General features: G+C 40.3%; 1 protein-coding gene across 8 annotated transcripts in view; it reads right to left on the reverse strand.

Annotated features, from left to right (window-relative positions):
- LOC147050268 (neurexin-1a-like) overlaps positions 1–15,187 on the reverse strand; it is a 180,425-nt gene that overhangs the window by 49,237 nt on the left and 116,001 nt on the right. The gene's annotated exons all lie outside the window — the stretch shown is intronic.

The following is a 15,187-nucleotide window of genomic DNA, read 5'->3' on the forward strand; positions in this document are numbered from 1 at the left end:
ACTGAAGCCTTTAGACACCATTGTCGTTAAATGTTTTTTCTCAGATTGTGGCTTTTGGCATACGTTTTCTACAAAACAACTTCAGTCTCATTTCTTCATTATGGTTAATACACAACCATGTGTGAGCTAAAACTAATTTGCAATTAATTATCAATAGAGTGATTAACAAATGTTACACCAACAGATCTGTGGCAGGATTTATTGTATTTTACTGGAGTGCATATAAAAGCAGAATTAAATAAGACCTAGTAGCATGGATTTAGTGTTTTGATGTCTTCTACAAATGAAAATACGTTGTGTCATATATTTGGAAGGCCGATATACCTTGTTTCTATGAAGTCTAGAGGCTGTATTGCTCTCGTGACTACGTGACTAATATTGGCCTCTTAACAGAGCAATTTCATGCTAGCAGTGTCTGAGTGTTTTCCTCAGAGCGACCAAACACTTGCTCCATGTTTCAGATTATTACAATTAAGCTCCTCTAAACCATGTAAGATCCCCCTCAAGCAAGCATGTTCCTCTCCGTCTCCCTATATGATGTGACACTCACTTTAACTGGATGATCTCGAGTATGACACTACACCATTGCGCATTTTAAAGGACTACGCCGAGTAAACCTTGCTACTGACAAGTGTTTCAAGGGACCAATCTGCAAGATCTGTGAATGAATAGTTTTTGTTGCATTGGGAACCAGCAATTGCATCTTCTCCACTCAAGACATCCCAAAAAGAATGTAGGCTTATTTTCTGAACGAGAAGATGGTCAGCAGGGAAAGGATGTCCATGGATTATAATACCTTGCGTTGTAAGCAAGTGTGTAAAGAAGTTACAATTTGTAGTTGAGCCGAGAGACCATAATGGCAAACACTGACTGATCAAGCCAGAATCTTTAATGATTGATTGTTTTATGGAGGACACCTTCTTGATATAACTGTATGAATTTTGCTGAGGTACATACTTCAGTTGTGTGTACGGAAGGGTGTATGGGAGCATTTTAATTGTGTGCTTAAGAGGTAATCGTGAATTGGTAGTGATGGCCCCTCGAGTCCACTAGCTAAAGAACATGGCTTGATATGATTGGCTGAGATCGCACCCACGCAGGATGTCTTTCTGCTGACTTTTAACACCACTAGCACAATGTGCCTCATATTACTACTTCTTCCGAGAAACTAAGGAAGAATCCAATCATAATTACATAGATGTGATGGTAATATGAAAAGGAGACAAAGCATTATAGATCTGCTTTCCATCAGCACCTCACCCAACTTTCTCTCTCTGATCACGACCAGGACTTCCCGTAAGGTCTGGTGTGTAAATATAGATTACCCAATGTGTGTGGTTTTTTTAGGTTAAGTATTGATCAGTTCCATAAATCTAAATACAATTGAAAAATAGGACCAACCTATCAGCCCAGTACATAATAGAATGGTAGCTACAGAAGGTTGGCATCAAATAGACAATGTCTTTAAAATGGAAATGAGCTTAATTAGTGTAACAGCCGCCACATCAGTGCACCACTTTTGTGTGACAGAAAATAATTGATTAACATTTATAACCTACAACATATAGTTATGTATACCATTAAAAGAAAGAAAAAGGTTTTTGTTTGGGTGACAATATGGGGGGGAAACAATTAAAAGTGACGTAATGATTTGTATTGGATTACTATTCCCGATACTTGAGAAATCGTTAAAGGGATTTATGAGGACACTATTCCCCATTCAAACTCTCTCGTCTGCGAAGCAGCTATCCACAATCAATGTTCCTGAGGCTTTACAATCAATGTTTCTGAGCATTTACCGACATTAGAAAAAAATTATCACGTGCAGACCCACATCCTGCAGTTTACCTCATTCCTGTATCAACAATTAAATTGTCTTATAGGTCAGTTGACAAGATGGCAAATACAATGAGCACTAAAGTCTTGCCTCATGGCTATTTAACTGTCCTTTAAACTCCATGTATCAACGTAATGGCAAACAAGTCCATTGTCGAGAGCTACACTTTGTTTGGTGGCTCGCCATGTACTTCGGGCGTGCCGCTTTATGCCACACGTCATTATGACACGCATAGCCACATGGATGCCCGATCGGGGCTAGAAGTCATTTTCCAAGTACCCACTCCACAGTGGCTGATTTAACATCATTGGAAAGTGAACTTCTTGGAGTTCCTTTGAAATGTACTATGTGTGAATTGATCTCCTGCATTTCCATGCCATGTAGAGCATGCACCTCTGTCTGTGCTGAATTCAAAGACATTAATGGGAGCCAGTCCCATTTAATGGCAAACAAGTTGGCTGCGTTCCCACCCACAGCGGCGCAAACACCCCCTTCTAGCTGTGCTTATCTAGGAAATTACTGAACGGTACTTAATTCATTGCCCACTGTGCTTTACTTAAACAATTGAGCTTTCTCATTGCAGCCATTTGTTTTCTATACAGAGAGACCCTAAAACTCCTACAGACATATTAATGTACATGGGCTGAGATGTTCCTTTGCGTTTGACTTAAAAAAATGGCTTAAAATAGTCCATACACTGAAAGGTCATCCTGCGAGGTCTTGGCAAACATTTTATTAGCACAGTTGCACAGTATTGTTTGTCACTGTATCCATTGACCTACGAGTCTTAAGCCCTCTTTCATCAAGGCAATCCCCCATGTAGCATTTCGGACAGTGCCGAACCTGTCTTCGTAAACCGATACGGATTAATCTCCTCTGTCCTCGTCTTACTCTTGGCTGGACTAAATTGATGTAATTAAATTAAGTGGAAACAAAATGTGGGGCATTGCTGCTTGGTGCCTTTGATTGGTATTAAAGTCTCTAAGAAGCCAGCTCCAGAATTATAGAGCAACAAACTTAATAAAGGAGAGAAAGCTCAAGGCACAAGAGTGAAGTGAGCACATCCAAACCAAAGAGAGAAAAAAACACTAATGAAGATCCTGTGATTAAAAACAAGCCAATTAGAAAGTAGAGTACAGTAGTTTTTGTGAAGTGTCAGATTGAATGTTATGCTGTTTTGTCTCATTTTTATGAGAGTAATTAAATAGCAGAGCATACCAATCAGGTCAATTTGGAACCTTCAATTTCCTTGAAAATCTCAATTGTGAACATCGTGATTGAAATAATCTCTCTGAATGCTCTCAATTCCAAGTAGATACCAGTGAGAAGATGATAGATTTATTTAGTGTGAAGTACTCCATTTTTACTTGAACAACCAAATCTACACCATCAACACATTTACAAACAATCAATTTCTTGGCTGTCAGCCCCCAAGTCTAATAATGTGAAACGTTCTGTACAATACAGTTGCGGTACATCCCTGTCATTTATCTGTACACTGCTGTGCTGAGATAAGCTTTAACCTCACAGAAACTGGCCTCAGGGTAGCCATACTGACCGGCTCGTCATGCTCTTCATGGTAAGGGCCCATCAATTCAAGGCCGAGGATAAATCAGTAGCCCCTAGGCTGCTAACATTGTGCCATGAGTGCTCAGTCGACCAGTGTCCCTTGAAGCATTCTGCCCCCTCCGCTGCCATGCTCACTTCCCCTAAGCCCAAAGTGAAACATGAGCCCCTGCCTTGTGGAGCAGAATGGCCCATCCAGTCTGAGCTGACAAGACCCAGTGTCCTAACGGAGCACTACGCCCAACGGGCCCTTTGTTGCTTCCACCAGCTGCATATCTGGCATCCCGGCCAACCTCCTTGGCGCTCATTGAGGTGTTCCACAGTATTGACAGCTTCTAATTTACTCTCTCATCATCACCTTGCCTGGTTTGCAGCTAATACACAATGCACCCTTTCACTCAGCTCATATTAGCGTTCTCGTTTGCCAGTAAACGTTGATTGCATGTTTCTGCATCCAGTATTTAATTTGCGCACATCAAAAAATAGACGGAGAGAAAATAAAGCATCCTGTGATTCTCTGCTTAAAAAAAAATGCCTCTATGGAGAATCGTGTGCCATGAGACATTAGTGTCATCATTATTTGAGTTCAGTGAGCCTGTGTGCGATCCCAGACTCTAAACATCTCAGCTATCTTCTTTATAGGGAGCAAGCATGTCTGCAGTTCTCGTTAGTGGAAACAAGTGTAAGGGATAATTACACAGTGGAAGTGAGGCAGAAATCAGAGTCCAAGGCCAAGCTCTGATATGAGACTCGTCTCGTTGCTCGTGCGCCATGTGCAGCCTAACCAGCGTCGGCATGAATACAACCCACACAAAGATGATGCTTTAAGATCACAAGGAGCAACTGCGTTTTAAAGAAATGGTGCATCAAGAGCCAGCACAATTGTAATACCTTCTTCCTAGCCTATTATCACTTTGTGTTAGAAAAAATATATAACATTTATACATATATATATATTTATACTTACCATAGATCTCCACAGCCCATATATTTCACACACGATTAAAGGACCTAAAACATTTTTCCATTAGTTGAAAAACGTTTAAATACTAGCTTGAGGCAGCATGCATACATAAAAGCTCTAAAATAGAGCGTAAACAATGCCTCAGAATCCAGTTCATCACAATTATAACTGGACGTATGGTCAATTGTCTGTTTAAGGCATTTGTGTAAGGCTTTTCCATGAAACACCTCTTGATTAATGCACAATTTTTATATCATGCTTCTTTGGCACAGCTTCATTCTAAATGTTTACTCCATTTGTGAGCCATGCGGCCCAAGAGATAGCGAGTTTGACTTGGCCTTAATTGCAGGATTTGACATCAGCTTTGCTTATTGCTCCTCAGCCTCAAAGAGTGGGGAGATATCATTTAATTAGCTGCATAACTTCAGCTAATAATACACAAGTAGTTAAGAGACAGTACGAAAGCTTCAATTCTTTTCACATTGTATGTATTTCCTTGTTTGCTCGTGCTCTGGTGATATATGTCCACTTTGACTTTTTCGCAGTTAGTCATTATGAAACTATGAATGCTGCTGAATTCTTTGTAAACTGACATTTGTGAGCTTTGTGGTAGTATGTTGATTTATTATCATGTTATTAATCATTTGCACAGGATTCAGATTAGGAATATATTTCTACATTTGCACATACGTATAGCATGATTGAGATTTATGATCCTGGTGCTAATTTGCAGAATGTTTTCATTATATTTGTGTTTTCTTGTCCATCTTATTATCAAACAGTAAAAATGTACTGTTTATATTTATGGATATTTTTATACGCATGCATCGTGTGCCTTCCCAATATTTACAACACAAACATACCAGGCATCTGACAACAAATAAATAGAAAGCAACAAATGTGTGTGGGTTTGCATCGTATTCCGACTCTGTGTTGCTTCGTGTATGCTAATATTAGCATGCACATTGGTGTTCAGCAAGCATGTTTTTTTGGTTTTTTTTATCAGTCATTCCCAGCAGACTGGAGGCTCGAAGAGATGGAAGGAGCAATGAGGTTGCTTAAATCCCACACAATCCTATTAGAGTGGATTAGGGCCCAGTCACTCGACGGCAGGTGAGCAATTGTAAACTGCAGAAGAAATGAGAGTCACAGAAATCCTCATCCCAAGGCCCACCATTTGTGCAAAGGGCAGCCATAATCATTTCTTATGCTGTCATCTGAATTTGAGACTATTATTGTACTAAGTTCCAATTTGCTAAGAGAGGCTGACTATATGTGTTGATCTTTTTTTTCTCTCCATTTTTTTCAGTCTGTTAGTGTATATCTACTGTGTGGGAGGTGAAAGTGCATGTGTTTGCAGTGCCATGACAGTAAAGATTTGAAAATCCTTTTTTTTTTCCCCATGCTTTTCTTGCTTCATATTTTTGGATTAGCCTGTTCCTCTCTAACACATCTCGTCATTTATATTATTTAAGAACACAAATTAGGGCTGTTGTACTTATTCTGTTTAACTGTTTATATAATAAATAGTGGCGCCTTCTAACGACTGAGTAGAATTGCAAGAAGTAAAAGTCGGGCAAAATTGAGTTTTCTTGTTGACTGCAAACAGATTCAATGTATGTTCGATTTCTGTATTCAAATGTATTAAACAATACTACAAGTACCACAATTTGCAAACCGAGAAATACTTTTGGATTTAGGATTGCTTTACCTTTAAAGACATAAGCCAGAGGTGTCAGCAAATTAGATCCTGATGATGCACAATAACTTGTGGGGAGAGAACTCTCTGGCGCAAGCTCAGACAGGACCCAGGCATGTCAGGGGCAAACATCTCCAATGTCTGTTCCTCTCGCTCTTTCATGCTCTCATCTTGCAAATCTCTAATTCGAAAGCTGGATGGACACATTACTCATCTGAACCTTCCCTGCTCACCACACGCGCAGTCAGGTCTCATTTCCCTCCATGCCATCTACAGTGTGGTCACCGCTGGAACCACACAGACCACTGCGGGCGCAAAACACTGCCCACTCAGTCTGCTTGGATGGGCTCTGCACACCAACAAGGGATTTGAAGGTGGTTTAGGCAGGAAAAATGAAGATGAGAGGAGGGTGGGATGAAGGGTAGGAAAGATGAGTGGAGGCACACGCCACACTGTTGGATAAATGGAAATGATGTCCACCATAGGCAAAAAAATACAAGTGTGGCCTTCAGTCTCTTATCCATGGGTCAATAACCACCTAGGCTCTCTCTAGATTACAGTAACATGTACTCAGATATATATCAGTACCTCTATCACCACTGCTGCCTAAAAAAGGAGCAGGGATACTGTCATCGTAACACGATTGCATCAACTCAGAGACATGGGAGTAATTATATGATACAAGCCCACAAGATACTGACAAGGACAGCAACATCACAGAGCCTCCCTTCTCTCTTCTTCCATCTCAGAAGAAATTTCCCTTGTCCCAGGAATCAAACTTCTCAAGTCTTCATTCACCCTCCCTTCATTTGTTGTTCTGCAAAATAGTGATATCATAAAAATTTCTCTGATTCAACTGAATGTTAGTTGTAACATTTAAAATGGACTCAAGTGTCTTTATTATGCTAATTGAGAGGAATATGTTCATTGATTTATCAATCGGAGGTTTTGTTGACTCCTTCGCTCTCAAAGACTCTTAATTTATCATTTTTTATTGTGAGTTTGGTGAATTTATTGTTGATTGTCCTTTATGTGACTGATTCTTGATTCTATTCTATTCTGATGACGTATTGATTGGTGAGACATTTGGAGATGTAAATAACATGGTTGCTTAATCTATCACCATCATATTCTGAAAATGAATAATACGAGGGAATCTGTTTATAATCGAACTCTTCAATACCATAACTCATGACCATGTATTTTCTTTCATTAAACAAAATTGTCACATCCATTTCATATAATGTAATTGTATCTTGTGACACAAAGTGCATACTGACAGTATATATTTGCACATAAAGAAAAATCTAAATCATTGAGTGCTACACTGGAATTCAGAAAGCCGACAAAATAACTTACTAGTTAATCGCAGCAGTAAAAAGACACCCCTGAGAGAAGACAAGCCCCATGAAACTCAAGTAATTTGCATCACAGCAAAGACAACAGCAGGCTTTATCCTAGAGCCAGGTACCATGTTGATTAACATGACTTCCATTTTGTTTTTATGTACCCCTCCGCATGGCGCTCGACCTAAAATGTAATCACATTACCGAGAGAGCTTCTCCTCACTCTGTTTCTTAATAGACTCTTAATAATGGCTCAGAGGATTCTTGAATATGAGGTCATGAAATATGCCCTCAGGAGAGCGACCACACCGTCACTTCTGGCCAGCAAACACCTTAAACTGAAAATTTCCAAGGGGCTCCAAGTATGGTATTGCGCCGTACCTGGGTTTTAACAAGTCCAATGTACGATAACACACTCCTAAAATTCCATCGCTTGTGCGACTCTTATCGGTCGCAGATTATTTCCTTATCGAGAAACCAGCATTAGAGCAACAGCACCCAAACAGCCACACAGTGGACTGGTTCCAGGCTTCCACCCATCTGTCCACTGCTTGTCCTTTTTAGTCTTAGATAAACCGCATCCATCACTATTCGACAACAAATTGCAAACTTTCAAACTTTTCGGGGGGTTGAGTTGTATTCACTATGCTGCGGCAGGAAATTGTCATACTTGAAAATTGTCTGCACTGTAAAACCATTGAGGACCACTAGGCATCCATAAAAGAAAATGCATTACATCATCTTCACAGCAGTGGTGATTGTGTCAATTAATGCCTTGACATGTACTGCTGAAGTATCCTGGTCTCTCAGTATCATATGAAAATATCCCCATGAGGATATTAAAGTATCTGCACTCAAGATGGGCCTATAGAAGAGGCTTAACACTTTGCAGGCAACATATTTGTCTGTCCCAAACACCCTTGGGCAACATGGAGCGCCTCAATGTTCTAATCCTGTCTAATCTGGAAACAGTGGAGCATCTGGAGAAAGGGATACGGATAATCTCAGTCATAGAGACACACGGGGCACTTTGCTGAGGCAGACAAAGAAGGGATAGAGCAAAACTTGACGATGCATGTATACACACATCGTATTGTCAGAAATAATGGTCAAATTAAAAACGGATGCATGTTATAAACAGATGAGATTTAAAGTATCACCATACAAAAATGGACCAAATACTCACTGTGCCCAACCCTAAGGGATGCAGGGGCTCTATGGATAGCAATAGGCACAATATGTTGACGTTTGTTTCCTTGGGAGAGTTCAACTTGGTTGAGACTGTCCACTGCACCTGGTTCTGACCCTGCCACAGAGTCCAAAGCCAAAGCAGTGATCCACAAGACCAGATGGGCAAGGGAAGCCCAATTGTGGTGAAGGGGCTCTTCCAGGGGTACCAGGGGAGTCCTCCATCCCACCAGCATCTTTCCTGAGTGGCTCGATGAGGCTTTAGGTTACAAATGGAACTTCAGTTATCTTTAGAGCCCATAGTTCTCACCGCACAAATTCGCAGTGCACAGCGATTGACACACAGATCCACACGGGGAAAAAAATGCTTCTTGCTGGTGTGGGTCGCGTTAGGGGATCCGTATCAACGCGAAAAGACAAAAAGTACGATCATAAAACATAATCTAAAGCAAAAGCGAGGAATTACTGCAAGCTCAAAAGTGATGAAAATCCTCTTCTTTTTTTTCTCATGAAACTAGTAACATCTTTCCACTAACTATCTGTATTCCAAAAGATGCAAGTGGCAGCTTGAAAAGCACAGTAAAAAAAAAAAGTGGAAGGCTTCAGAAAAGCAGAAGCCAAAGTCTCTTCATTCTTTGCCTTCCTATTCTCTCAAAGGTTGTCCAGAGCAATGGAACCATAGTTAAATCCGAGTCTCTTTTGCATGTGTCCGACTGCTGCTGCGCGCTCTTAGTGCACCTGTGTGTTAGTCAGGTAGCACACTCGCTCTTCATCCAGAGATGTGAGCTCTCAATGAAACAGTAGCACCTGGGGAACAAAAAAGCCCTGGGCAGGGAACACACGCTCACTCGCAGGCAGCATCAACAGCGTTCTTCCAGAAGATGTGCGCAGGAGGATTCGGGCTGAGAGGAAGGGAAGGAGCAGAGGAGGAGGAGGACTGAAGGGAGGGGTGGGGTGGAGGGGGGTGGCTCAGCAGCCAGCCAGGAAGCGAAAGGCGAGAGTGGCTATGCAAATGGGCAGCAGCCACAGAGCGAATCACTGGAGCTGAAGATCATTGCAGGAATTGGAACTGTGTCCCCAAGCTCTGATTCTTTTTTTCCACAATCACTGTGCCTCTCTTCAACATTATCGCCAACATGGATCAAAATAGGAAATAAATTGCTAAATCCTGTTTTCATCAACTCTCTAATTATGCTCGATACAGCACTTTTGATTTTCAGAGGAAACAGGATGTTATCATCAACAATAAAACTGCCACAAAATGATTCAATTGAAATCTTGCTAATTTTCAGTAACTGATGAGGCTTTAGAGTTTGCTGCTCTCTGGAGGCTCAATTTATTCTTCAACACACAGAGGCGACTCATACACAATATACGTACAATTGTGTACAGCACACTTTATACTGTGCAGAGGTCTGCTCTGGCTGTTAATAAAGGACCATTAGTCACAAGAGAGAGTCTGCAGATGGCAGCCATGGTGCACAGTGTGTGCTGCAGGAACAGAGAGAACATGTGGACATTAAAGCCCCGCTGACAAACCCTATCTGCTTCAGCTGGAAATGTTGCTTAAGTGTTTAAAGTTCAGATTGGAAGCGGACAAGACTCACACTTGCCAATGTGTCTGCCACTGTGTAGTATGCTCCCCACTGAAAACTAAAATGCATTTAAAAAAAAAATGAAATTGATGGATGGATGATATCTTAGTAGCATTGCAAGTTTTCTTGATGGCAGGTGGGCAAGGTTTTGTGTTTGTGACTTTACTAATTCTCAATATCTCACTTTCAATAACAAGCTGCAGCCATTCAGAAGCCCTTTTGTTCTCACAAAAAGAAATGCTTATATTTAGGTAATTAGAATTTGCAATCTGCATCACTATGCATGAAAAATGGCTGCTCGCCAAGGACAAACAATTAATATACTAACAATAACAAAATAAAACCCACATGCACACAAAAACGGTGCACCCAGTAGAGCATAATATTTAGTTTATACAGAATAATTAGTAGAAATGCTGCGTTGAGCATGTAAAAGTAATGACATAATCTCAGTGGTAATGCTCTAATAATCAGATTCATCGTTAGTTGCTTGTTCATTTGTGCCCTCAAGTGGTGACTAAGTAAATTGCAAGAAGGTTGTGTTTGTACAAGTTGATAAGAGGCTTTTCAAAAGCAACATATTCTCATTTTTTTAAATTGGGTTAATTAAAAGTAGAAAAAAAAACCACTGCATGTTATTATTTCATGCAGAAAAGCAAAATCCAAGACTACAACTTGGAACTGATAATCACATAAAAACAAGAACACACACAGCGTATACAAACAAAAGCACTAATGCTGACAAACAACCTCCCTCTTTGATAGTAACCGGGGGTAATGGAGCATAAGTTCTTTGAAGCGGGTGTAGCTTCATTTTTATATGATGCCTCGTACTGCTGACTCAGGGTAGCTCAAGCGTGAACGCCAAGCCATACATTTACTAGGTGGACCTGCTGTGTGATGCAGTAATTCGTTTGTGTTAGGCACAGAAACATATGTGACACTAGAAATATCTGGACAAGAGTGAGCACGAGTCCACTTAAGAAAAGGCATTTTGTCACAAGTATCCATTTCTGTTGCTTGTACAACTCTGTATCTCAAAAAGAATGTTTACTTGCACATGTCACAAGGCCATCACCTTGTCTGGTTTCAATCGGTATATACATTAGCTGCGCTCGCTGATAGTTACCACCAGAGTCATGACAACCGTCGTAACTAGGGAAAAAAATTGGCTCATTATCTGACTCTTGAATAGAATGTATTGCATATAAGTTGCAAAGCATACCTGTACACAACAAGCAAAATGTCAGCAAACGGCTTTTATAAAAAATAAAAAAAAAGCGTGCCATTGAAGACGGCTGTGTTCATTATCCATGCGGTGAGCCCTGCTAAATGAACCTGGAAAAAAAAAAAAACAGTTCTCTAATAGGACATAATGCATATTTACAGTTCTAAAAGCAAATTGCAATACACAGAGGTTTAATTGAATGACTTCATTATCATAGCAAAACACAAATTCAAAGTTATCTTGATTTAAATTGGTCTTTTGATCATTATAAACTTGACGTTCATATGATTAAGTTCATTAGGTTGACGGAGGCACCCAGGTGTATCATTTAGCGGACAGTTGGATGTCCCCGGAAAACCTAATCTAAGGAATTAAAGAGGGTACCATTTGGACTCCTCAATAGATTATCTGAGAATAGCAAATTGGAATATTTGAGCCATTACATGACAGCATACAAGATACTCAGAGAAGATTTGACCCGATAGTTCTTAATATGATCCAAATCCTTTCCTTGTCAAATATTGACACCGACAAAAATATACACTCGGCCAATTTCCTCCTGTGATGCAAAAGCGATGATACAAGCATTAATCATTTTCTAAATCCATTTAAAATACACACTCAGCCTGTACTTAGAGAATAAAATTAAAACAACCTTGCACATAAATGCAAATCGAGGTTATGGTTGGATGCCTGCATCGCTACGTCCCGCTTGCTCCTGTCTGTTGCTAAGACTGTGTGTGTGTATATGCAGAGGAGATGTGCCCGCAAATGCATAAACTAAATCCTGACTGTCAGTGAGAGAGATAGGGGTCGTAGGTCGTCAGCTTTCTGGAGGCTTTCCCTCTATCTTGTCTGACAGTTCCCAAGATGCAGTGGGCTGCCGAAGCATTGCGGTCTGTCTGTCTCTGTCTATCTGTCTCTTCTGAAAGCCAAGTCCATCACTTCTCTTCGTGGGGTTCACCATCTTAACCAGGTCAAGGACAGTCCGCCTCCCACTTTTGGAAAGGAATGTATTAACTGGAAACATGAACGAACTCCGTACTTGAAGACGTCACTTTCTGAATATAATAGAAACATACTTAGCTTTGTCTCTTGAATTAAAATATACCCATAAAAACTGCAAACCGGCTTACAGACAACTGTAAATACTTTGAAAGCAATGCCGTTCTCCACGAATGATGAAGAGAAGCGCTCATGTCAACGAGTATTCTATAAAAGCGACTTCTTCAGACATATGATTTATACTGCCAATATTAGTTCGGCACTTTTCTCCATGTCTCATCCTCTTCAATTTTAATTCTATTGAACTTCATAGCTACAACACTTGCCACATAAACAATTCCCAAGTAGTGGGGAAACTATACATGGCACTTGACGCATATAAAATGGAGGAATGCAGAATGTGGCGGTTAACTGCACTACAGTGTGACACTTGCGAATGTTGACATTATAACAACTGCTGTGCCTTTAAACTAAAGGTCGGGAGATGTTGAAAAAAAGTGTCTTCTCTGGTAAGGACACAGATGAGGTGCTCTTATGAATAGATGACCTTAAATCTAATGTAGTTGTGTGGTAGAGCAAAGTGAAAAATGCTGTATCCATGATTAGAAGGTAGTAAAATAACACATCTGGGATAAGTGGAGTGTTTATTATGTATTCTCTAGGCCAGAGTTGGACCAGGACGAATGATTTAAATGTATGCAATATTGTATGCACTGTATACTGCACAGTATAGGCTTACTGTCCATCCAGTTTTGTTAAATAATCTTTATGAGAATAAAAAAATCTACAGCAGCATTCATTATGTACCTTCTGCCATCTTCTGGAAGAGCATTTAATTGTAATGTCTGTTATCGTATGTTGTTGGCATGGATATCTGAATAAAGATATATTATTGTATATGTAATAGGAATCATTTTTGGACCAATTAGGTGAACTTGACTACTTTCCTGCAGCTCACATGATGATCTCTTACAGCACGCGAATATGCTGTGACACATTGGTTGGAAATCACAGCTTTAAGCAAGGTTAACAGCCCCCCGCTCACCCCCACCCCTGTTCAACTCCACAAAGCCAGAAGCATCCAACTATATATGTTCTGCCAGGCTGCAGCCAATGCACCAAATGTTTTGTCAGAGAGTATTGTGAAAATCTTATTAAGCCAGGCTCTTACTTAAATCACTTCATCAAGACAGTAGAATAGGTGGAAATGAATTTTGCCAAGATAGTGATTGATCACATGTGTAGGCACGCTGCTTGCTACAGATAGGGACACGTGAAACTCATGAAGTCTGTCCTCTATGAATAGAAAATATAAGTGACTACAGGAAGTCAAGGAGACTCTCGAAGGTTGAATTGACTTTTCTATAATGGGGAAAGAGAGGGATGGCTTCAGTCGAATTCCTAAGTGCATGGAGGTCCATGAGCCATGAGGGATAGATGGCTCTTTTGCTGTAGAGTGAAAAGCTTGTTTCATTGGATTTGGAGGTGTTAAGCCTACACAAGTCCATCCGTCCATCCATCCGTCCGTCCGTCCGTCCATCCATCCATCCATCCATCCATCCATCACGTCTTGAAGGCAACTTTTCATGTGATATGAAACACTGGCTGGTTTACAAACGGCTTCCACCGAACACACTTTCCATGTAACACAAGGACAAAATGATTCAGTTTTTGCTACAGCGATGCCAAATGCACTACTTAACTCTTTTGTCAAATGTTTAATTGACACAAGTGTGAAATAAAATGTGGAACACCCAGTTGCGTAGTTAAACACATTGTTCGTCAACATCTTAATTAGTCCGTGGTTGTGGACAAACAACTGCACATTTAATGATCAAGTAAGTCGTCAGTGAACAACACTGAGTTTGGGAAAAGAACACATCAGCCATCAAAGAGTAATCCAAGCAAAACCCGGTGAGATTGCAATTATGGCACCACAAAAGAACAGATTCCTTATACACACTTAATTCAACAGGCTGCGCTTTACCATTATTCAAAAGTGCTCTTTTTAAGTATTTACGAGGTCAGCTAAAACACGGTAATGTTTCAGCTCAAAACTGAGGGAAAACCTAAAGCAGAAGAAAGAAGCTGTCTGGTTTCTATGCCAATAGTTTGAGTCACCCATCTGACACAGAAACCCATTTGGATCGAGGATCTCCATCAGCATGAAGAAATAATTGAAAATAATTGCACTGTCTAGTGACAACTTATTTGGAGTTTAGTTGTGACGCCAGGGTGATAGAGTTAATGAAACCAATACTAAGGCTCGGCAAGATTCATTATATTGATATGAAATTACAATAGCTAAAATCTAATGAAGAATGTTGTTTGGCTGTTTCTTGCAGGCGTGGGACTACGGAATGAGGTTACAGCTGCAAAAGTGAATAACCGAAAGTACCTCTTTTATGTTGCCTTGTTTGCTAAAAACCAGGGCAAGCTTTCAATACACACTGAGCCCAAATATTTTCTGCAGTATACAATCAAATGGGGCCACATACAGGGTAAATAGAATCTTACTTTGTTGTGACAGCAGATTCAAGTGCCCCTAACCCCCCATGGCGACAGAGCTGCCCTGGTTATCCCCTTGAAGCAAACAAAGTGGTTTAATCCATCCACTGCATTCTATTGCCTGCTTCATTGCCTGGGTAAACAGTTTCTTGTCTTTATCTAAGTCTTCAATAAAACCCAAGTGCCCTAATTTACCCTTACATCAGCTAACATAGTGACTTTCTAAACCAAAAGTATGTCAATTTTAAAAA

Source organism: Syngnathus leptorhynchus, chromosome 10 (genome assembly GCF_054491065.1).
Source record: "Syngnathus leptorhynchus isolate UIUO chromosome 10, UIUO_Slep, whole genome shotgun sequence".
Lineage (NCBI taxonomy): Eukaryota > Metazoa > Chordata > Actinopteri > Syngnathiformes > Syngnathidae > Syngnathus > Syngnathus leptorhynchus.